Raw genomic sequence first — 21,438 nt, forward strand, 5'->3', positions numbered from 1 at the left:
TAGTCCTGGCTAAATGGGAATTACAGTCATGAGCTGGCATTTTATAACAGTATGTAAGGTACCCCATTCTTATATACATAGATATGTAGAACTAGGATTTTGTTTATTCTCATATGATTACGATTTTGGCTTTCTTTTCACTTATGAATTGCTTGTAGACTTGGGGGCCGAAATTCACCATCCCTGAAGGGAAGGCTGCTTCGGGGTCTGGGCGGCTGCCGCTGTCGGGTGCTTTTCCATTCCCGAGCCTTATTCAGTTCGGGGGGGATTTGACTGGCGCTCACTTCTGCTGGAAACGGCAGGGTGAAGCGGCTGCAAAGGTAAGTTTCCAGCGTTGAGCTCAGCAGCAGATGCGGGCCGCTGGAAAGTGGCCAAGGCAGGGATTTTCAGCTAAAAAAGGTAGGGCTTCTTCAGGCAGTGCCAAATTGGTGCTTGATCGCGACACCACTGGAGTTTTGCCGCAATCCGTGCCCTTTGGTAGGGAAATAGTTTTATTAATTTTAGTGTTTTTATGTCAGATTCCATCATCCGCAGTATTTAGCTTTTCATATCATTTTTATTAATTGTTTTGACTCCATTAAACCTGCTGAGTTCTGCTCACAGGTTGCACATACTTTTGTACAACTTTCAGGTCTGACTCTTCAGTGGAGGCCTGTGGGCTGCAGAGGCCTGCTTGGTAGGGTTCACCCTGAGGATGGGAGGAGTGTTGGGAGGGCGCGCCTGGTACACCTGGTTTGAAGCAGGGTGGCACACAGGAGAAGGCATCTGCACCGTGCAGACAGGCAGTGGGCAAGGGAGGCAGCAGCCATGATTCGTTCATTCTGCAGCAGACCAGTGTGCCCGCCATCTTGACCGGCCCCAATCAAGATTGCGGTTGGCTGCTTGGGGACAAGGGCTATCCCTTGTCAACTTGGCTGCTCACTCCACTGCGGAACCTGAGGACAGCGCCAGAGCATGCATACAATGATGCTCATTGTGCCACCAAGTGCATCATCAAGCAGTGCATAAGCATCCATAAGCAGAGGTTCTGGTGCCTGCACCGCTCTGGTGGCACCTTGCAGTACTCTCCTCAACGGGTCTCCATAATCGCCAGGCTCTGCTGCATGCTGCACAACCTGGTCATCATGAGGGGACAGCCGCTGGAGGTCAAGCCAGCAGTACCATCTGAGGTGGAGGAGGTGCAGGAGCAACAGGAGGAGGAGGATCCCTGCCGCCCTGGAGCTAGGAGGTGTCGACCCATTGCCACCCTGGAAGGGTGAAGGGTTGCAAAATTAGTGGGAACCCCCCCCCCCCCCCCCCAGTGTTTGGACTCATTGGAAAGGAAATTTAATTTGGAACCATCGACCAGAAAATTTGAAATCCTAAAGTGCATATGGAAGAAACTACAAACTTTCATCGAATTTGGGATTTTACAAGGCAATTGGGTGTAGGAAGGACTAAAGAACTAAAGGATAACTATCCATCAAAGAAGCCAGTTTTGAGTATTGAAGCTGTCTGGGGTATTGAAACTAAAGCAAATTGTCTGGAGAATTGTGTATACTCAAAAACCCTTCCCCCCAGGAGACATTAACATAGCAACGATTGACCCAGAGATAGCTGGCCATCATCCTGATCTGGAAAACCATTCCAGCACATACATAATAACAATGGCGCATACAGCCCGCATGAAAAACCCAAGCACAGACAGACACTGCAAATACCAAAGCTAATATTTCCATCAAGAAACAGATTTAAAAGATCGACATATCCCAGGCAGGTAAACATTTAATGAGCCTGCCAAAATATGACAAAGAAATATCAAGCCTGCCAAAAATTAAACAAAGACTCAGGGCTGATTTGGCGTGAAGAATAGAACTGCTCCAAAGGTATAACTGCTTTTACAAAGGGTATGCTTATGCTTTGCTTCAGAAGACATTTCTAGGGATGCTTAGCAGAAGGTATGCACACAGCAGCATAGCATCATAGAGCATCAAGAAGGAATAGAGACCACCGCAGCAGTTTTAACTAGCTTCTCCAGCCTCGACGTCCTGCAATCGAAAAGGAAGGAAGAACAACCGGCCACAGCCAACGTGGTACCACCAAAAACACCCCGATCGACCAGCTTCGAAACAAAACTCCGCAAGGAAGAAAACTTAAAATCGAAAGTTTCCACTCTACAACCTAGGCCTGACTACCAACAGGTGAAAACATTACCTAAAGAGACTTTGAAACCTATTTCTAATGAAAGAAAATGGGTACTTACCCCATAAATCCAAAACACACCCTACCGCATCAGCGGACACCACCCAACTTAAGATTGCGCAGTAAGAAGTCTTCTACGACTTTCGGGGTACGGCAAGCAGAACCTACAGAATCCAGCGAACCCTGAAGTCATGAACCACCGCCAACTACCAGTAAAGGATTGGTAAGCATAGTGCCTGTTTGCCCTGGAGTTTAACCTAGCTAGTGTTAGGCACTGGGAGGTGGGACGTGTATTATTCACAGTAACCCCTTTGAATGTGTGGTGCACTGTTCTTTACTTGAGTGATTACAAGTTTGACATTGTATTTTCTTCTCCTTAACAAAGTCGAAGTTCTTTTGCATCAAACCAGTTGTCTCTTGCACTTCATCACATCCCCCAAATAAATCCAGAGTCTAGGTCCCAATGGGCCAAAGTTTTGGCCTCAGTTGCTCCTGATTTTGTGGAGCAGCTGGTGTAGAACGGAGTATCTTAGAAATTCAAATTCTCGGCATTTAGTTTGCTCCAGTTCTAGTCAGTTAGAACAGTTTCACTTTGGAACAGAATTTCTTTTTCAAAAGGGGGCGTGTCTGGCCACTTACGCCTGTTTTCAAAGTTTCGGCAGTGAAAACTTACTCCAAACAAACTTAGAATGGAGTAAGTGAAGATTTTTGTACGCTCGAAAAAACCTTGTCTACACTTTAGAAAATGAGGCGTAGGTTACAATTCAGGCGTATGGAATGGGGGGAGGGGGGTTTGAAGGGAAGTTTACAAACATTAAACACTTCAGTTTTACAAATAAAGAGCCATCATCAATAATAAATGATAAAAACATCAATAAATCAACCAATAAATCAATCAAAAAAATTAATAAGAAAATATATTTTTTTTAATCAATAAATAAAACATTTTCTACATACCGACTGCAGCACCGGGAGCCCTCCAACAGCGTGCTGGGATGCTCCCCCCCCGCACTCCGCAGTGTGTCTCTGTCAGTGTCTCTATCTCTCTGTCTGTCTGGGTGCGTGTGTCTCTCACTCTCTGTCTGTCAGTGTCTGTGTTTCTGACAGCAGGGGGAGGATGGGGAGGGGGGGGTGGAGGGGTGGAGGGGAGGGGGAGGAGGGGTGGTGGAGAGGGGGTGTAGTGGGGGAGAGGGGTGGGGGGGAGGGGGGTTGAGAAGGGAGGGAGGGGAGGGGGGTTGAGAAAGGAGGGAGGGGAGGGGGGAGGAGAGGTAGGAGGAGGGAAGGGAGGGGAGGGGAGAGGAGGGGGGGTGAGAGAAGGGAGGGAGGGAGGGGGTGAAGAAAACGGAGGGTGAGAAGGGGGAAAGAGAGAGAGAAGGGAGAGAGAGAGAGAGAGAGAGAGAACGGAGAGGGAGGCTGAACGGGCCGGGCCCGGCCGGGCCCAAGACTTCGAGCTTAGACTTACCGGATTGACAGGTAGGTGGCGTCGGGTCCAGGGTCCGGGGGGGTCTGTATCGCAGCTCGGGGTGGGGGGGGAGATCGGTCGGGAGCGGAGGTCGGTCGGGGAGGCGGCGGGGGGGAAGGTCGGGAGCGGGGGAAGCGGAGGTCGGGGCGGGGGGCGGTCCGGTGAGGGGGGTGGGAGCGGGAGTCAAGTCGGGTCAGGTCCGGTCCGGGAGCGGTGGAGCAGGAGTCGAGTCAGGTCGGGAGGAAGCAGGAGCTGGGCGTGGGAGGAGCCTTATTCACGCAGCCCCAGTGAGGCCATTTGGCCAGGGCTAGGGGCTGTGTGCTTCGGGCCCCTCCCACCCAGTTTTAGGCACCTGGAGCTACTGCACATGCGCGCTGCAATGTTTTCAGCGAAGGGACCTAGCTCTGCCCCCTACAGCTCATGCTGCGCCGCGCCGAGGGCCAGAGGACCAGCAGGGAGCCGGAGAATCTGGATGTTTTTTTTAGGCGCACTTTGTGGCGCGAAAACCGGGCGTCCAGGTCGGGGCTGTGCCATTCTCGGTGCGGCCTGAAACTTGGGCCCATAGAGTGGGAGCGATTCAAACCGCTCAGAAGGTCAGAGGTGAACCTGACCCCACACATCACCCCCTACAGAAATGGCGACCGCAGAAGGACTTTGGTATAAGGGATGTGATGCAGAGAGCGCTGTTTTGGAAGAAAGAACCAAGATGGAAGAGAGGATTTCCTCCAATGTGTATAAGAAAGTGAATGTCACAAAGGAATGGGTGCTTGGTCTATTGCGCACTGAGCATCCGGGAGACACTGCAGCCCAGTGGACAGCAAGCAAGGACCATAAAGAATCGGTACAAAAGGCAATTTGGTTGGTCTGTCTACAGCAACAGGTCTAACTCCTAGACAAAACCATTGAGTCACTGTGCATTCTCATAGTTCTGCCTGTAGAGACATCACATGAAAGGACTATGGCTGAAGAAAGGAGAGGGGGAGAACTCCGTAAGTTAAAACATGGAAAGGCCCAGCTAATGGAAAGATTTCAAAACAGCCAGGACTATTTTCAGTGTCAGGTTACCGAGGCTAAAAATAATGAAAAGATACTGCGGGAGGAAAGCACTCGCCTCTCCCTTCAAGTAAAATAGCTGGAGGAGAAATTAAGAGACGTACAGGCAGCATATAAAGTAGCCAGCACTAGTGGGTTTGAGTCAGGAGAGCACGGTCCCTACCAGCAACAAATCAAAAGTTTAACCCTTGCTCTGTCCAAGGCAAAATGCCTAATAAGCCCGGGTACGGCCCAGGTAAACCTGGAAGAGAAGGAGGAAACTGTTCAGCAACAGGAGGGGCGAACAAGTTGTGGGGTGGACAGGGATAGCGGATCACCACCACCTGTGGCGCCGAGTTTCAGCTCGGCCTGGTCGCAGGGAGGAGGGGTAGGCGAGCCAGAGCAGGAAGAGCCAGAGTCAGGGCCAATGTGCCCGGTCCGGCAACAGAAGTTTGGCCCGCCCACCGGTGCTGGGGGTCTGGGGCCCCTGGAAAGTCAATTTGTGGTTTCCCACACTACCCAACAGCTTAGGGCTATGATAAGTCACCTGGGAAAGCTCACTCCAAAGGGAGATTCCTCGGTTCACTTTATGGAAGTGGAACAGGCAGGGGATATTAACGGGTGTTATGATGCCGCGATAGCAAAGATGCTCCTCCTCTCACTGGACGGCAAGCTGTAGCAGTCCCTCTCTGCCGAGAGCAAAAGGGGGCAGAGGACATGTGCCGCTGTCCAGGAAGACATTCTCGAAGTCATGGGTTGTAATGACGGGAGTCCCTTCTCCAGAGTAGCGAAAACAGTGCAGCTCACAGGGGAAACCCCACAGGCTTTCGCAGACAGACTGTGGCCTGTGTACAAGAGCACCTGTGCAGAGGACCTCAAGCGGAGTCACATAAACCGGGACGAGAGAGCCCATTGGCTCCGAAGCCTGGTGGCAAACAGTTTACCACGAATAAGAACCAAGGCTGAGGCCTGGTTTGACCCAAAGGATCCCCAGGCCACCGAGCAGGGAGTGGTCAGGCAACTGACCCTAGCCTACCGGAACGGCAGGGGGACGGAAGAGCACCCACCCAAGGGAAGGGTCCACGAGGTCAGGCCTAGTCAGGATAAGAAGGAATGGCATCAGGAAGGGAGCAACCCCTCCGATACAAAATGTTCCTGCTTCGGGTGCGGAAAGAGTGGGCACTGGAGAAAGGATCGTAGAAATCCATGGAAGAGTAGCGCAGGGAAGAGTTCTCCAGCCCTTGCCCAAACGACCAATACCGAGAAGCCAGTCCTTCCGCACGTGTTTGATACCTTCCTAACTGCGCTACGTACAATGCTAGGAGGGTAGCCACCGTCACTGGTACCGAAATCCCATCTGCCCCATCGCAACCAAAACCGCGACTAGGTCAAGCGCAGCCTGTCCACCTGTGTTCCCTCGAGTATGATGTGTGGAGGATGGTAGTGGAAAAGGTGAAAGGGACTTATCTGCTGGATACCAGTGCATCAAGCACCCTTGTCTATGCAGCTAACCCTGCTGCCTCACCTCTGTCTAGCCTACAGCTTGGTGGGTTTCACAGGTGCTGAGCAGGCTGGTTCATTCTCTGTTCTGCTCTCTATTCATTTAGGAACACTCCACACCAAGTGGACTTGTGTCCTGATGAAGTGGGAACAGGAAGGGAGAGGGATCCTGGGGGCTGACTTCATTCTAGGCCACAGGATCCAAGTGGATTTAAGAAACCACTCTCTTTGCGGGGCAGTATGTACGGGACAGAAGAGTGAGGTGGTGGTTATCCCAGAAAATCGGGGAAAAGGGACGGTGTGCACCATGAAGCCAAAGGAGGGTTACGACCTTGAATCACTGGTCAGTAACACTCCGATAGAGTACCAAGAGTATGTGAGAACAAACCTTGCAGCTTTTGCCACTCACAAACACGACTGTGGAAGGATAAACAGGGTTGAGGTCAGCATAGATGGAGACCCCATGACCCCACCCAGAAACAGTACAATTTCCCCAGGGAGGCAGAGGCAGACATGGAAACAGCCTTGGGTTCTTTGGTTAAACAGAGGGTATTGAGACCAATTGCTATCCATGTGAACTCTCCATTGTGGCCGGTTAAGAAACCGGGCAACTCCTGGAGAGCCACGGTGGACTATCAAGTACTCAACCGTAACATTCCCGCTTGTGCACCCACGGTTGCTGCCGTCCCCGACCTCATTGGAAGTGTCTCAGCCTCTGCGACCACCTTCACGGTGCTGGATATTTCCAATGGGTTCTGGTCCATACCTTTAAGAAGGGAAGATCAGTACAAGTTTGCTTTTACCTTTAAAGGACAACAATACACTTGGAACCATCTCCCTCAGGGCTTCCACAACAGCCCTAGCATTTTCCACCAATGTGTGACCAACTGTTTAAAGAGCTTCAGCAGACCCCAGCAGTTGGTACAGTATGTGGACGACCTGCTCCTATTCACCGATGAGGAGGAGGAGCATGGCCCACTGCTGGCTGAACTGCTGGAGCTGCTGAAAGAAGAAGGGTTTAAAGTGAATCCCAAGAAGGCACAGAAGGAAGTAAAATTCCTGGGACTGGCTGTGCGCGCTGGGGAAAGAGCCATTGACAAAGCTAAAAGGGAAGCAGCGCAGAAGTTACCAGCCCCCAACAAAGTATCAGGAGTAAGATCTTTTTTAGGGCTAACCGGGTACTGCAGAGATTTCATTGAGGATTATGCGGCTGCAGCAGCCTCTCTGCTCCGACTCCGACACAAGAGGGTGGAGTGGGATTAAGACGAAGGTTGTGAGGCAGCATTTATCCAACTCAAGAAAGACCTGCAGACCGCGCCAGCTCCAGGGGCCATTGATGGGTGTAAAGAGTTTTTCCTGGAGGTAGCAGCTAGCGGGGACAGCCTGAGTGCAGTACTGCTCCAAGAGCGGCACGGCCGGCTGAGACCAGTGGTCTATTCCTCCAGGATACTTACGGATGTGGAGAAGGGATACTCCAACTGTGAGCGGCACCTTCCAGCCACTCACTTGGCTGTGAAAAGTCACTGATCTTCACAGAGGGGTCCCCGATCACACTCCTTACCCACCATACGCCCACCCAAATGCTCCTGGACGGGAAAATCAAGGACGGGACAGGGAGCATTGCACGCAAGGCTCGCAGCCAGCATTATCTATCCAGGGACAGCCCACCGGTGTTCCGTAGAAGGAGTATGGGAAATTAACATAGGCTTTCGGGCCGGGTTACACCTCACAGGCCGTGAGATCTATGTGGACGGATCAAGCATGGTATCTGCGGGCAAACGACTCACAGGCTACGGAGTGTATGACCCAGAGACAGGCATTGCCCTGGCGATTAAACTCCGCAGTATTATGAGCGGCCAGCACACTGAACTGTCAGCGGTGGTGTACGTGGTCACACATCCCGAAGAATTCCCTACCCCGTGCACGATTTGCTCGGACAGTATGTTCACAAGCAATTTGTGTACGGAGAACCTGGCTATCTGGTCCCGTCGCGGCAGATGGGAGAACCCTGGCAATTTTTAAGCCTTTCCTGGAAAAGATCATGGCAGCCGTGGGGGAGGAAGGGAAGATCTATATACATAAAGTGAAGGCACATTCCACCACTGAACCCTGTAGCGAAGGAAACCAGCAGGCTGACATGCTGGCCAAGCAGGGTACCCGCACGGGCAGGCTCTGGGATCAGTACAACCCAGGCCCCATCGCAGCAGTCAGGGGCAGGATTGGGACGACAGGGAGGGAAAGGGTAGCATTGCCTGTGGACCTAAAAACGATTCAGACCCAAGACCCTGTCCTCAAAACTGTCCTAAACACGCTAGCTAAAGAGGAAAAGGTAGACGGCACCGCAGCGATTGCCATTAAAGAAGGCATGCTGTTCAGGAGGGAGCAATGAGTAGTGCCGCAACAACACCGTAGAGAATTCCTCCAGCTGGCCCACGAGGGTCCAGGAGCAGGACACCCCGGACCTGAGACCACTTGGCAACGGGTGGAACAGGCAGGGTGGTGACCGGGACTCAGGGAAGATGTCCGCGAGTTCTGCGCCAGCTGTCTGCTGTGCGCTGCCATAACCCTGACCCCCAGAAAAGGAAGGTGTCTATGGGATGTATCAAGAGGGTAGAGGGACCCTGGCAGTCAATCCAGGTCGATTACATCGGGCCCCTACCCACTGCCCAGGGAGGCTACAAGTACTGCCTCGTGTTGGTGGACGTATTTACCAAATGTGTGGAAGCCTTCTCATGCCGAACAGCCACTGCCTTGGGAACAGCTTGGATCCTGGTGAGGGAGGTGTTCTCCCGATGGGGACTACCCCAGTACATGGAGTCCGACCAAGGGAGTAACTTCACCGGGCAGGTGATGCAGGAGACCCTTATGGTGCTCAGCATCAAGGGGAAATGGCATGTCATCCACAACCCGCAGTCATCCGGGCCTATGGAGCATTTAAACCGCACTATCAAAAAGAGGTTGCATAAAGAGACAGGGGACTCACCCAAGAGGTGGTTAGAGGTCCTATCACTGGTCCTCATGGGGATCCGGGCCAGCCAGTCAAAGACCACGGGGTACTCTCCATACAAGCTCATGACCGGCAGAGCATGCGAACCTCCACCCATGTATTAGCCCCGGTACTCACGGAAGGTCAGCTTAGGGAAGCGAGCCGGAACAGCTCTGTCAGGAATCTGTTTGAACACCTTAAACAGATTCACTGGCAGGCTGCTAACAACATGGGAAAACAGCATCGGAGCAATTGACTGTTGCTAGAACCCCGCAAACACCGTGAATGGGAGATAGGGGACCAGGTCATGGTACGGAACTACGCTCGAGTAGGGGTTTTTGAGGCACTGAACATGGGTCCGTACCACATTGTCAACATGGGAAGCCCCATGGTCTATGCTGTGAAAATGCCTCGCCTTACAAAGTGGTTCCACATAAACCAGTGCAAACTTTTCAACCCTGGGATAGCAGCTAAACATAAGGGACAGCCAGAAACAGTGAACCGTACTAAAGGCAGGGATCCCCAGCCAGCAGCCCCAGATTGTGGAAATCCCAGAGGGGACGTGGCAGATCCACAGACTGCATCTAGAGGGGTGGTGAACTTTGTTACTGGAGGGTCTTTCCCCCCCAATCATTTGGGACTTGGACGCACCCCCAGTAGCCGGAGCCTTAAGAAGGACTCCCCGTACGCCACGGCTAAAGACACCGTGGTCACCAGCGCCCCAATTTAAGTGGTTCAGCCCCGGGAAAGGGACCATCCGTGAAGGAGTACCTAAGATCAGGGACCAGCCTGCGAGCAGGGACCCCCAGCCGGTAGCCTCAGGCAATGAGGACCTACGGATGAGATAGGGGTGGGCCAGCCACCAATTGGGAGTCCCCAGCCCGTGACCCTCGACCAGGTAGAACCCCGAGGTGACGAAATGAACCATGCAGCCACCCCCAAAGGAACGGTGTGCTGTAGCACCGGAGGAAACGTTTCCTCAATAGTGTGGGACTCAGACCCACCTCCGGTCAGGACACTCCACATCCTGCGGTACAGGCCGACTTACTACTGGCCCCGCTGGAAACCCACAGGCCAGAGAAGAAAGGAGAACAACGGGAATTAAGCGGGCCACCCAGAAACGGGTGGCAGATGTACATAAATAGGACAACATGAAGTTTAAGTATGTCTAGTAAGAATCTAGCATAGTAGAAGAGTAGGAGTATAATAGGATAAGAATGTTTAAATGAATACAAAATGTAAGAGTTTCGGCCGACAGCCAGTGACTAACTAGTGACATATACCTGGTAGTATTTGGGGAAAACATGTAAGAGCCCACCCAGGAGTATAATGAAAAAGAATCCACCTGTGCAGCTATAAAAAGAGGCACAGGCCGGGTAACACCCGGGAGTAGGAAGAATCTACCGGTATAGCTATTAAAGGAAGCACCGGTAAGATAAGAGTAAAACGACTGTGAGACAAAAGTTAAAAGCAGGCATTAGTTCCGACAGGAACTGTATAAGATAGCTAGTCGATTAAAGACTTTATTATGTTTCTGAGAAGAGATGAGCCCAAATTGGAATTCGATCACCTTTTGTCAAGCCAGAGAACTTTTCTCAGGGCTGGACTATCTGTTTTATGTGCCCCTACAGGAAGGAGAACAATATGAAAAGGGTCCTGTTTCTGCTCGCCTTGATAAGGATGAACAGGGGCGGCCGTGAAGACGTGGAAGAATCCTTCATTTATGGATGCTCAGGAGAGAGAGCACCGATCGTAATCACCGGGGGTGGCACCCCGGTTGTGGAAGAACTCGGCGTTTACGCCCACAAGGGAAGTTGGCCGAGGTGGATGGGATCTAACTCCACCCGCTACTCCAGCCAGGAAGGGTTTACCTATGGGGAAGCCTCAGTTCCATGTCCCAGGATATGGGTTGTTGCTGTGCGGGTCAGTGTTACGGAGGGAAAATGTGTGTGTTTGACTTGTAAAGGAAGGATTCCCCTGGGTAGATGGTGGTGGCTCAGAAAGCTGAGCAAGGACACGTGGGACCAGGAATCTGACTGGGAAAGACTCGGTAATGATACGTACTGCACCATCCATGGGGACATGGGGAGGAGTAAAGGTGTGTTGGAATAAGTGGTGGGAATCTGAACAGGGAATTTACGTTTGCATGTGGGGTTCAGAGAAGATCTGTCCCACAGGCCTATCAATTGCCTTCGCCAGGCAATGGCAAAATGATGGGGAAGGGATGGGGTGGGACTCCAGCCTACACGCATGTACGGTCCCACACTCCCCACTCCCAATTAACACCACCGAACTTACAACACGCATTAAGAAACCCCTGCCTACGACCCCGCCAATGCGAACAATAATAGAAAGGTGTCCTACCACCACCAAGGGACCAGGGAATGGATTAGTATTTGGTGCTGACCGAAAAGGTGTTATACCAGGGGGTACACTATGCAGTAGGTTCAGTTATTTTAAACCTTACTGAGGTGCACTTACCTGCATGGTGCCTGAAGGAAACAGAGCTGCTATACCAGGCTCTACTGAGAGAAATGTTCAAGCAATTTTACGAGTTAGATTTTGGGAACGTAGACAAAGCAGATTTATACACCCTGCACACTAGGGACACCATGGGCATGGGGAGACCTAGAAGGGGAACTTTGAACGACATTTTTATTGCACATAAAACAGGGTCCTCTGTGATAAATAGCCTGGATGATATAGAACTGCAAACTCAGATAAATGGTTTAAAGAACCAATTGAGAAAGATCCTGAAAGAGGAAAACACAGTAGTGGGCTCAGAACTACACGAGGACCAGGCTATGACAGTCCATTTAAAAGAGAATGTGGCTGAGCTGGAAAAACATGCACAGACAGTGAATGCACTCATACGGGAGGAGAGAAATGCTTCAGACCAGGCTGCACAGAACGAGGTGTGCGTGCTGTATGGGGCATGGTTGTTGGGCAAGAGCCACAACAACCTGGAGGATTTAAAATAAGGTTTAGTCCCCTCCTGGATCAGTAACAAGCACCTCGCAGCCCTCCACCCATACAGTAATTCACTAAGCCCGTGCCAGCTCCGCCTAGCTTCTGAAGCCTACCCTGTCCCAGTAGATTGTGGGCGATCTAATCACACTATCATGGGGATAGTACTAAGGATGCTGGTCATGGGTGGGACAGCCCGACCCGCACCGGTATACAGGGTGGAGAACATTGGAGTCATTCAAAGAGGTGCCCACATTCGTTTCGCAGCGGTCCCACCCTATGTCATAAAGTGGGAGCACACTATGACGGGTGTCGGAGCCGGGGTGCACACATAGGCCCCAAGTTTCCACACACAGCAAAACGGGCGCCCTTCCGAGCTGGGCGCCCGTTTTTCGCGCCGAAAATGGCGCCTGAAAAAAACCGCGCTATTCTGGAGCGCCCTGCAGCTCAATGTCTGCTTGGCGTGGCGCTGAGGGGGCGGAGCCTACCACTCGCGCCGATTTTGTAAGTGGGAGGGGGCTGGTACCATTTAAATTAGTTTTTTTCGTGCCGGCAACCCTGCGCGTGTGCGTTGGAGCGTTCGCGCACGCGCAGTGTGAAGGAAACATTGGCACTCGGCCATTTTAGAAAGTGCTGCAGAAAACGTGAAGATTTGTTCTTGGACCCCTGCAAAGGCTTGTATTTTAATTTTCTTGATATTTCTATGTGTGAGGGAGTGCTTTTAGCAGCACTGCTGAATAAATCACCTGCTGAAATCAGTGAGTTCAGCTTTTCACTGCTAAACTTGCAGAACCCGTGCTGCATTGGTGCATGCAAATTAAGGACTGTGTTTGGAGAAAAAAAAGTGCCAATTCAACTTTGCAATGGATCAACGTCCACCAAGAACAAAGAATTTCTTCCATGAGGAAGTTGAGATATTAGTGAATGTAATTGAGCAGAGATGGCAGGAGCTAGATACCAGCAACAGAGGTCGCATAAAAGTGCCACCAAAAGAAATGAAGAAACGCTGGAACCAAGTTGCAGAAGATTACTGCGCAGTGGTGCATACCAGGAGATCTGGAAGCCAGTGTAAAAAGAAATGGCACGACCTTGGTCAAGTAGTTAGTGTAAGTAATATTTCCCATTTTTTATTTAATCGTAATTTTAAGCTGGCTATCTGTATGGCCCACCTTGCAGACTGACACACTCTGTAAAAAGTTATATTTTACTCTTTGCAGAAGAAATTGGCCCACAACAAAAGGGAGGCAACTCATACAGGAGGAGGCATGCCCAATCTGCATCCACTGACACCCTTGGAACAGAGGGTAGCTGCTATGATGAGTCGGACATGGAGTAAAGCAATCGGTACAGCACAAGTTGGGCCCGCAAGCGAGGAAGAGGGTAAGTCCTGAAAATGCATCATGGCCCTTTAAATCAACCTGCTGCCTGGCCTGCTATGTGTGAGAGTACTCATGCCACCCACCCGGCCCCCTCCCTTGCTGTTAAGCATTTGACTGATCTGATGTATTTTGCAGAACATGATGATGATGATGATGATGATGATGATGACGATGCTGCTGCTGCCAACCCTGAGGATCCTGAGGGTACAGAACAAGGACCAGTACAACCAGCTACGGACGATCCAGACTGGATGATGGCAGCGATGACTGAAATGTCTGCAGGGGGGAGCTTCCAATTTAATGTTTATGAGCCCCCATCAAGGGGCATCAGAGTTTCAACCCCTAGCATAGGTCTTGGTCCCACCATCCATGGTTTCGCTTCCGATGTTGCGGGTCCCAGTGGTGCTGCTGGTATAATGCAGCATTCTGCAGTCAGTGCACTACCGTCCGAGCCTGCACCTCCCTCTCGCATAGGTTCTGGTTCCACCTACTATGGTTTAGATTCCGACGCTTCGGGTCCCAGTGTTACTGCTGATATCATGGAGCAGTTTACACCCATTCGTCCAACATCCCAGCCCACGGCTCGCACTCGAGTGCTGCCGTCTACAACACAGAGCATCCCACCATTCCAGCCCGAGCCTCTCCCTCCAGTTCAGCCGTCTGGAACACAGAGTGTCCCACAGTCCCAGCCTGCGCCTCCCTGTGTAGTGGTGCCGCTTGCAACACCGAGCATCCCACCGTCCGTGCCCGCGCCTCCCAGTGAAGTGGTGCCACGAGGCAGACCCAGGCAGAGGAGAAGAAGATTGGAGACACGCTCTCCTGAGATGCAGCGTGCAACAGATGCGGCTGAGGTTGTGGCATTGGGTATGGAGACCAATGAGCTTACCCGATCACTCATCGGTGGCGTCAATGCAGTAGGTGAAGAGTTGACGGCCCTGACAGGAGAAATAGCAGTAATGACACGGGAACTTAGGGAGAGAATGTCTGAGGGAGTGCAATCGACGGCACAGGCCATCAGGGAGGGCATGCAAGTGTCGGCACAGGCCATCAGGGAGGGCATGCAAATGTCGGCACAAGTCGTCAGGATGGGCCTGGTTGAGGTAGCTGCTGCAATAAGGGCACACAGCCCAGCCAATCAAATGACACCCCCATGAGGAAGTGAACATTCACTGAGATATGGATGAGACATGATTGCAGCCTTTCTTTGCTGCTTTTGTTCTTGTTCTTGATGTAGCTGTAGTAGCGTTTTTCAAATTGAAGTTGTTTTGTAAGTTTTGTTACGTTGCAACTTATAAGGGATCTTATGGTTTTTAAGTGATCTTATAGTGTAAATGCTCTCACTTTTTTTTGTATCTTATTTAATTTTGCACCTAAAAAGTGATCCTGAAGTTTAAGTGTTCTTCAGAGTGTAAGATTTTTCAAATTGAAATTGTTTTGTAAGTTTTGTAACTTTACAACTTATAAGTGATCTCAGGGTTTTCAAGTGATCTTATAGTGTAAATGCTCGCACATTCTGTAAATTATTTAATTTTGCATCTAATAAGTGATCTTGAAGTGTAAGTGATCTTAGAGTGTAACATTTTTCACATAGAAAGTGTTTTGTAACTTTTGTAACTTTACAAGTTTATAAGTGATCTTAAAGTTTTTAAGTGATCTTCAAGAGTCATATTAAAAAGTATAGTTTGATACAACAAATATTTTATTAGAGTGACGTTAACTTTTCAATAAAATATTTTTTCATTAAAACTGTTTCATGTTCCATTAACACAACATAACGTAGGAACAACTGCAAAGAATAAACATGTCCATGCAGCACCCATTCTGCAAATGTAAATATAAAACTGTCGATGTGGCTGCCTCTCCCTGTCCAAATGGCCTCAGTCCCCCTCACAGCTCGAAGGCTGCTGCTGTATCTTTGGCTGCCTGCCTGCCCCTCCCTCCCGTTGTCGGGAACGACGCCACACCGCTGAGCTGACTGAAATGCCTGCAGCTCAAGTGGAAGGCTGCTTGCTGCCTGCCTGCCCCTCCCTCCCTCCCTCCCGTTGTCGGGAACGACGCCACACCGCTGAGCTGACTGAAAGGCCTGCCTGAAGCACTTTCACACAGGTAGGAAGATGGTTTATTTAATCTTTTCTTTGCTTATAAATTTTTCTTCAGGTTGGATTTATTTGAATAATATTTGTATCAGTATAACTAAGGATTTATTGTAGAATTTAATGACTTCCCTTCCCCCCCTCCCCCCCCCCCCCCACCTTGTTCCCGGCGCCTAATTTGTAACCTGCGCCTGATTTTTTAATGTGCAGACAAGGTTTGTTCAAGCCTACAAAAATCTTCACTTGCTCCATTCTAAGTTAGTTTGGAGTACGTTTTCACTGTGGAAACTTTCAAATCAGGCGTCAGTGGCCGGACACGCCTCCTTTTGAAGAAAAAATTCTGTTCCAAAGTGAAACTGTTCTACCTGAGTAGAACTGCAGAAATAAAAATGTGGAGAATTCCGATTTCTAAGATATTCCGTTCTGCACCAGTTGCTCCTAAAAATCAGGATCAAATCATGTGGAAACTTGGGCCCATAATACTGTGTCCCCAGCATTTAAATGCCTATTCTAAATCACAGTGTGGGTTTAAAGCTGCTGGCGCACAGCCTATTAACTGTACCATGGAGGTAATGGCACAAGACCAAGTCCCTCCACAGGTAACATACATAGGGGCTGGGACATATTGGCCCCAAGTTTCCACACGATAAAAAACGGGCGCCCCTCCGAGCTGGGCACCCGTTTTTCGCGCCGAAAACGGCGCCGGAAAAAAAACGCGCGATTCTGGAGTGCCCTGCAGCTCCATGTCTGCTTGGCGCGGCGCCCAGGGGGGCGGAGCCACCACTCGCGCCGATTTTGTAAGTGGGAGGGGGCAGGTACCATTTAAATTAGTTTTTTTCCTGCCGGCAACCCTGCGCGTGCGCGTTGGGGCGTTCACGCACGCGCAGTGTGAAGGAAACATTGGCACCCGGCCATTTTTGTAGTTCTTTGTAGCTGTTTAATTTTTGAACATTTTTTAATAAAAGCACATTGCCATCAGCACATCAGCACTGAGGCTTCTTGCAGCAGTGAGAAGGCTGCAGGAAGCCTCAGAAAGTTGAGGCAGCCGTTTCCCTCCCCCCCCCCGCGGGAACGGCTTCCTCCCCCCCCCCCCCCGCGGGAACGGCTTCCTCCTCCCCCCCCCCCGCGGGAACGAACGGCTTCCTCCTCCCCCCCCCGCCCGCCGTCGGGAACGGCTTCCTCCTCCCCCCCCCCGCGGGAACGAACAGCTGCCTCTTTCCCGCCCCCCTCCCGCGGGAATTAACGGCTGCCTGCTTCCCCCCGCCCCGCGGGAACGAATGGCTGCCTCCTTCCCCTCCCCCCCCGCGGGAACGAACGGCTGCCTCAACTTGTGAGGCTTCCTGCACCATTCTCCCTGGCTGAAGCACTTTCACACAGGTAGGAAGATGGTTTATTTAATCTTTTCTTTGCTTATAAATTTTTATTCAGGTTGGATTTATTTGTATAATATTTGTATAAGTATAAATAAGGATTTATTATAGAATTTAATGACTTCGCTTCCCCCCCCCCCCCCACCTCGTTCTGGACGCCTAATTTGTAACCTGCGCCTGATTTTTTAATGTGTAGACAAGGTTTTTTCAGTTCTACAAAAATCTTCACTTGCTCCATTCTAAGTTGGTTTGGAGTACGTTTTCACTGTGGAAACTTTGAAATCAGGCGTCAGTGGCCGGACACGCCCCCTTTTGAAGAAAAAATTCTGTTCCAAAGTGAAACTGTTCTAACTGACTAGAACTGCAGAAAAAAAAATGTGGAGAATTGCGATTTCTAAGATAGTCCGTTCTCCACTAGTTGCTCCTAAAAATCAGGCGCAAATCATGTGGAAACTTGGGTCCATTGTGTCAGCACCAGTGCGCCCCACTACCAGCATGGACACTTCTGGTGTCCAGTGAGTGACAGCAGTTTTGACCTTAAACCTGAGGCAGCAGTTTAAGTGGCCCAGGAACAGATTGTCCCCATTCCTGAACCCTCCACTGTTCACCTCACTGTGAGAGAAAACATCACAAACCTGCAGGATTATGTTGCACACTTTGGCTATGAAATTCCCCCTCTACCCGAACAGCTTACCGCTCTGCTAGATGCTGTGGTAATCTCACAAAAACATTTCTATACGCTGGAACAGAAAACAATTGAGATAGGGAGAAAAATTCTAGAGATCACAATTCCGCTTTGGTGGGACATTTTCAGAAATATAGAAGTTCCTGCCGGGATCAGAATAGATTCCCACGTTTTAGTTATCTGCCAGCTTGCGATTATTCTTTACTTAGTGTCTCATTTGCCAAGTGAAACGCAGAGGTCGTCAGGTCAGGCACCAAGGGGTGCTGTACGCTCCCTGGCCAAACTTGGGGATCGCACAGGGAGGGGTGATACCATACTACCATGTTTGATTTGTTTTAATATTTACCTGCTGTAAAACCACAGAAATCGGGTGTTGTAAGAATGTTACTTAAAAATGTGTTTGACTATGTACCTTTATTTTACAGTAATTAAAATTGTGTTTGACTATGTACTTTTATTTTATTGTAAAAACAGAATGATGGAGGGGTGTTGGACCTCCTCTAGAACAGAATTGAAATGACTGTATTTGTCTGTAAACTACATTGCATTTCAAAGGGGGATTCACGTTAAAGTTTTAGCTAGGTAAATACAGGGAAGGTTGACTCTCGGGAGATGAGGAATTTTGCTCACCTAGCATGACACTCAAGTATGTAAAGTGTCACAAGGGGGACTGAAGGGTTGCAAAATTCATGTGAACAATCCAGCACCCCCTCCCCACCCCCCTCCCCAGTGTTTGGACTCATTGGAAAGGAAATTTAATTTGGAACTATCTACCAGAAAGTTTGAGATCCTAAAGTGCGCATGGAAGAAACTACGAACTTTAATCGAATTTGGGATTTTACAAGGCAGATTGGGTCTGGGAAGGGCTAAAGAACTAAAGGATAACTATCCGTCAAAGAAGCCAGTTTTGAGTATTGAAGCTGTCTGGGGTATTGAAACTAAAGCAAATTGTCTGGAGAATTGTGTATACTCAAAAACCCTTCTCCCCAGGAGAATTAGCATAGCAACAATTGACCCAGAGATAGCTGGCCATCATCCCGATCTGGAGAACCATTCCAGCACATACATAATAACTTTGGCGCATCCAGGCCGCATGAAAAACCCAAGCACAGACAGACACTGCAAATACCAAAGCTAATATTTCCATCAAGAATCAGATTTAAAAGATCGACACATCCGAGACAGGTTAAACATTTAATGGGCCCGCCAAAACATGACAAAGAAATATCAAGCCGGCCAAAAATTAAACAAATACTCAGGGCTGATTTGGCGCGAAGATTAGAACAGGTCCAAAGGTATAACTGGGCCCTGCTTTTACAAAGGGTATGCTTATGCTTCGCTTCAGAAGGCACTGCTCGGGACGCTTAGCAGAAGGTATGCATACAGCAGCATAGCATCATAGAGCATCAAGAAGGGAGAGAGACCACCGCAGCAGTTTTAACTAGCTTCTCCAGCCTCGATGTTCTGCAATCGAAAAGGAAGGAAGAACATCACCATCGCGGCATCAACTGACCACAGCCAACGTGGTACCACCAAAAATACCGCAATCGATCAACTTTGAAACAAAACTCCGCAAGGAAGAAACTGAAGAATCGAAAGTTTCCACTCTACAACCTAGGCCTAACTACCAACAGGTGAAAACGCTACCTAAAGAGACTTTGAAACCTATTTCTAATGAAAGAAAGTGGGTACTTACCCCATAAGTCCAAAACGCCCCCTACCGCATCAGCGGACACCACCCAACTTAAGATTGTACAGCAAGAAGTCTTCTACGACATTCGGGGTACGGCAAGCAGAACCTACAGAATCCAGCGAACCCCGAAATCGCGAATGACTGCCAATTACCAGTAAAGGATGGTTGAGCATAATCCCTGTTTACCCTGTAGTTTAACCTAGTCAGTGTTAGGCATTGGGAGGTGGGAGGTGTATTACTTACTGTAACCCCTTTGAATGTGTGGTGTACTGTTCTTTACTTGAGTGATTATAAGTTTGACATTGTACTTTCTTGTCTTTAATAAAATTGAAGTTCTTTTGCACAAAACCAGTAGTCTCTTGCACTTTATCACATCCCCCAAATAAATCCAGAGTCTAGAACCCAGGGATTGGGTGCGATTCGAGTTGCTCAGAAGGTCAGAGTTGAACCTGACCCCACACACCACCCCCTACAAGGGCTGGGTGCAGACTGGCCAGCAACCTCCTGGGCGGGTGCTCCCTCACATATACGGAGGTGCCTGACACCTCCCTTGCAAACTCCTTCCATGCATTATGTACTGGCGGTCTGCCAGGTCTCCCCACGTCAGGAACCAGTTTTCTTCTTCTGTCCTCAACACCGTCCATCAGTGTCTCCAGCTCTATATCAGTGAACCTGTTGACTCTCCTTGCACCTCTTATACCAGCCATCCTTCCAAACTCCTTCCACCCCTCAGGGCCTTGCTGCAAACACTGGCCTTCAAAAAGACTAGGGAGCAGCTGGCTCATTAGAAATCCTTATCTGCATGCTGAATTTCTCAGTGGTGATAATGCTCAAATTAAGACAGCCATACCGCTGAAAAATCCACTTTGGAAGGGTTCATTAGTGCTGGAACCCATTTATTCACTTTTGGAGATGATGTGGGGTAGCCCAACCACAAAAACATTTTGGCGCTAAAGGCCCCAAAAAGGTAGGGGGAGCACCAGCTTTCCAGCGGCCCTTGTACTATAGGTAGAAATAATATAGTCGTCAAAGTTGCTCATTCCCAGAATCTTTCAGGGTACGGATTACAGTTAGCAAGAAAACATTTTGTCAGCAAGAAGAGATCTTTTGTTAGCAAGGAATGATGAATAAGGGGCCAATGGTCTCCCAGCTAAGAGATAGCCTATATCACACACAAACAAGGCAATGATAAACAGATCAGTTCAAAAAACTGAAAAACTCCAATCACATCAAAATGAATCATCAAGGTTACAAGGATGGTATACGTGACTAGAGCCCAATACAGATCTTAATCTTTCCTTTACAATTCATAGAGAGAGATAAGAACAAAAGAATCATCGAAGGTTACGAATCCACAATTAAATCAGGTAATATTGTTTATTTCTCTGCATAAGGCATTTGAGTGTATCAAGACTCGGTCGATTATTTGCCAGTAAGAAATTGGTGTCAAGTCTAAGAACCTTACAAGTAAAGCTGATCTACAGCAATCAATTTGGAAGCCAGCAGGTGCACTGTGAGCAGAAACCTATGGGAAGCAGGGAGGTCCATAGCACGAACAGTGGAGAGGCATGAAATATAAGTTCCCAGATGAGTTTAATTGGATAAATTGAGGTGAATCTGCAATGGTAGCATTTTGACCATGTTTCTAATTTTAAGAAAGCAGAAGAAGGAAATATTTGTATTTACATAGCCCCATTCACATCCTCCGGATGCCTCAAAGCACTTTACAGCCAATTTAAAGCATAGTCACTGTTGTTATGTAGACAACTGTGGCAGCAAATTTGTGCACAGTAAGTGCCACAAGCAGCAATGGGATAAATGACTGTAAACAGGAAAACTTGTGGAACAGCAACCTCCAGCTGCCCAGATTACTGGGCTCACAGGTGAGTAGATCTGGCCCAACATGTTAAATGAGACAGGCATTGCACATATGCATGACTGATAAGTGTGTTGCAAAATACAGGATAGAAAAGGCATAATTGGAAAGGTCTACAAGTAGATGATACACATAATTAGTAACCTCTATGGAACTGTTGATAGATAGAAGATGGATAGATACTAATTTAGTTTCAAGTTCAGACTAAAGAAAG

The 21,438-nt window shown here is 49.2% G+C and overlaps 1 protein-coding gene across 1 annotated transcript in view; it reads right to left on the minus strand.

Moving 5' to 3' along the window:
* The window catches only part of LOC139264147 (alpha-2,8-sialyltransferase 8F-like), a 92,283-nt gene that overhangs the window by 17,900 nt on the left and 52,945 nt on the right, over positions 1 to 21,438 (minus strand). The gene's annotated exons all lie outside the window — the stretch shown is intronic.

This window comes from Pristiophorus japonicus, chromosome 5, assembly GCF_044704955.1.
Source record: "Pristiophorus japonicus isolate sPriJap1 chromosome 5, sPriJap1.hap1, whole genome shotgun sequence".
In the NCBI taxonomy this organism is placed as follows: domain Eukaryota; kingdom Metazoa; phylum Chordata; class Chondrichthyes; family Pristiophoridae; genus Pristiophorus; species Pristiophorus japonicus.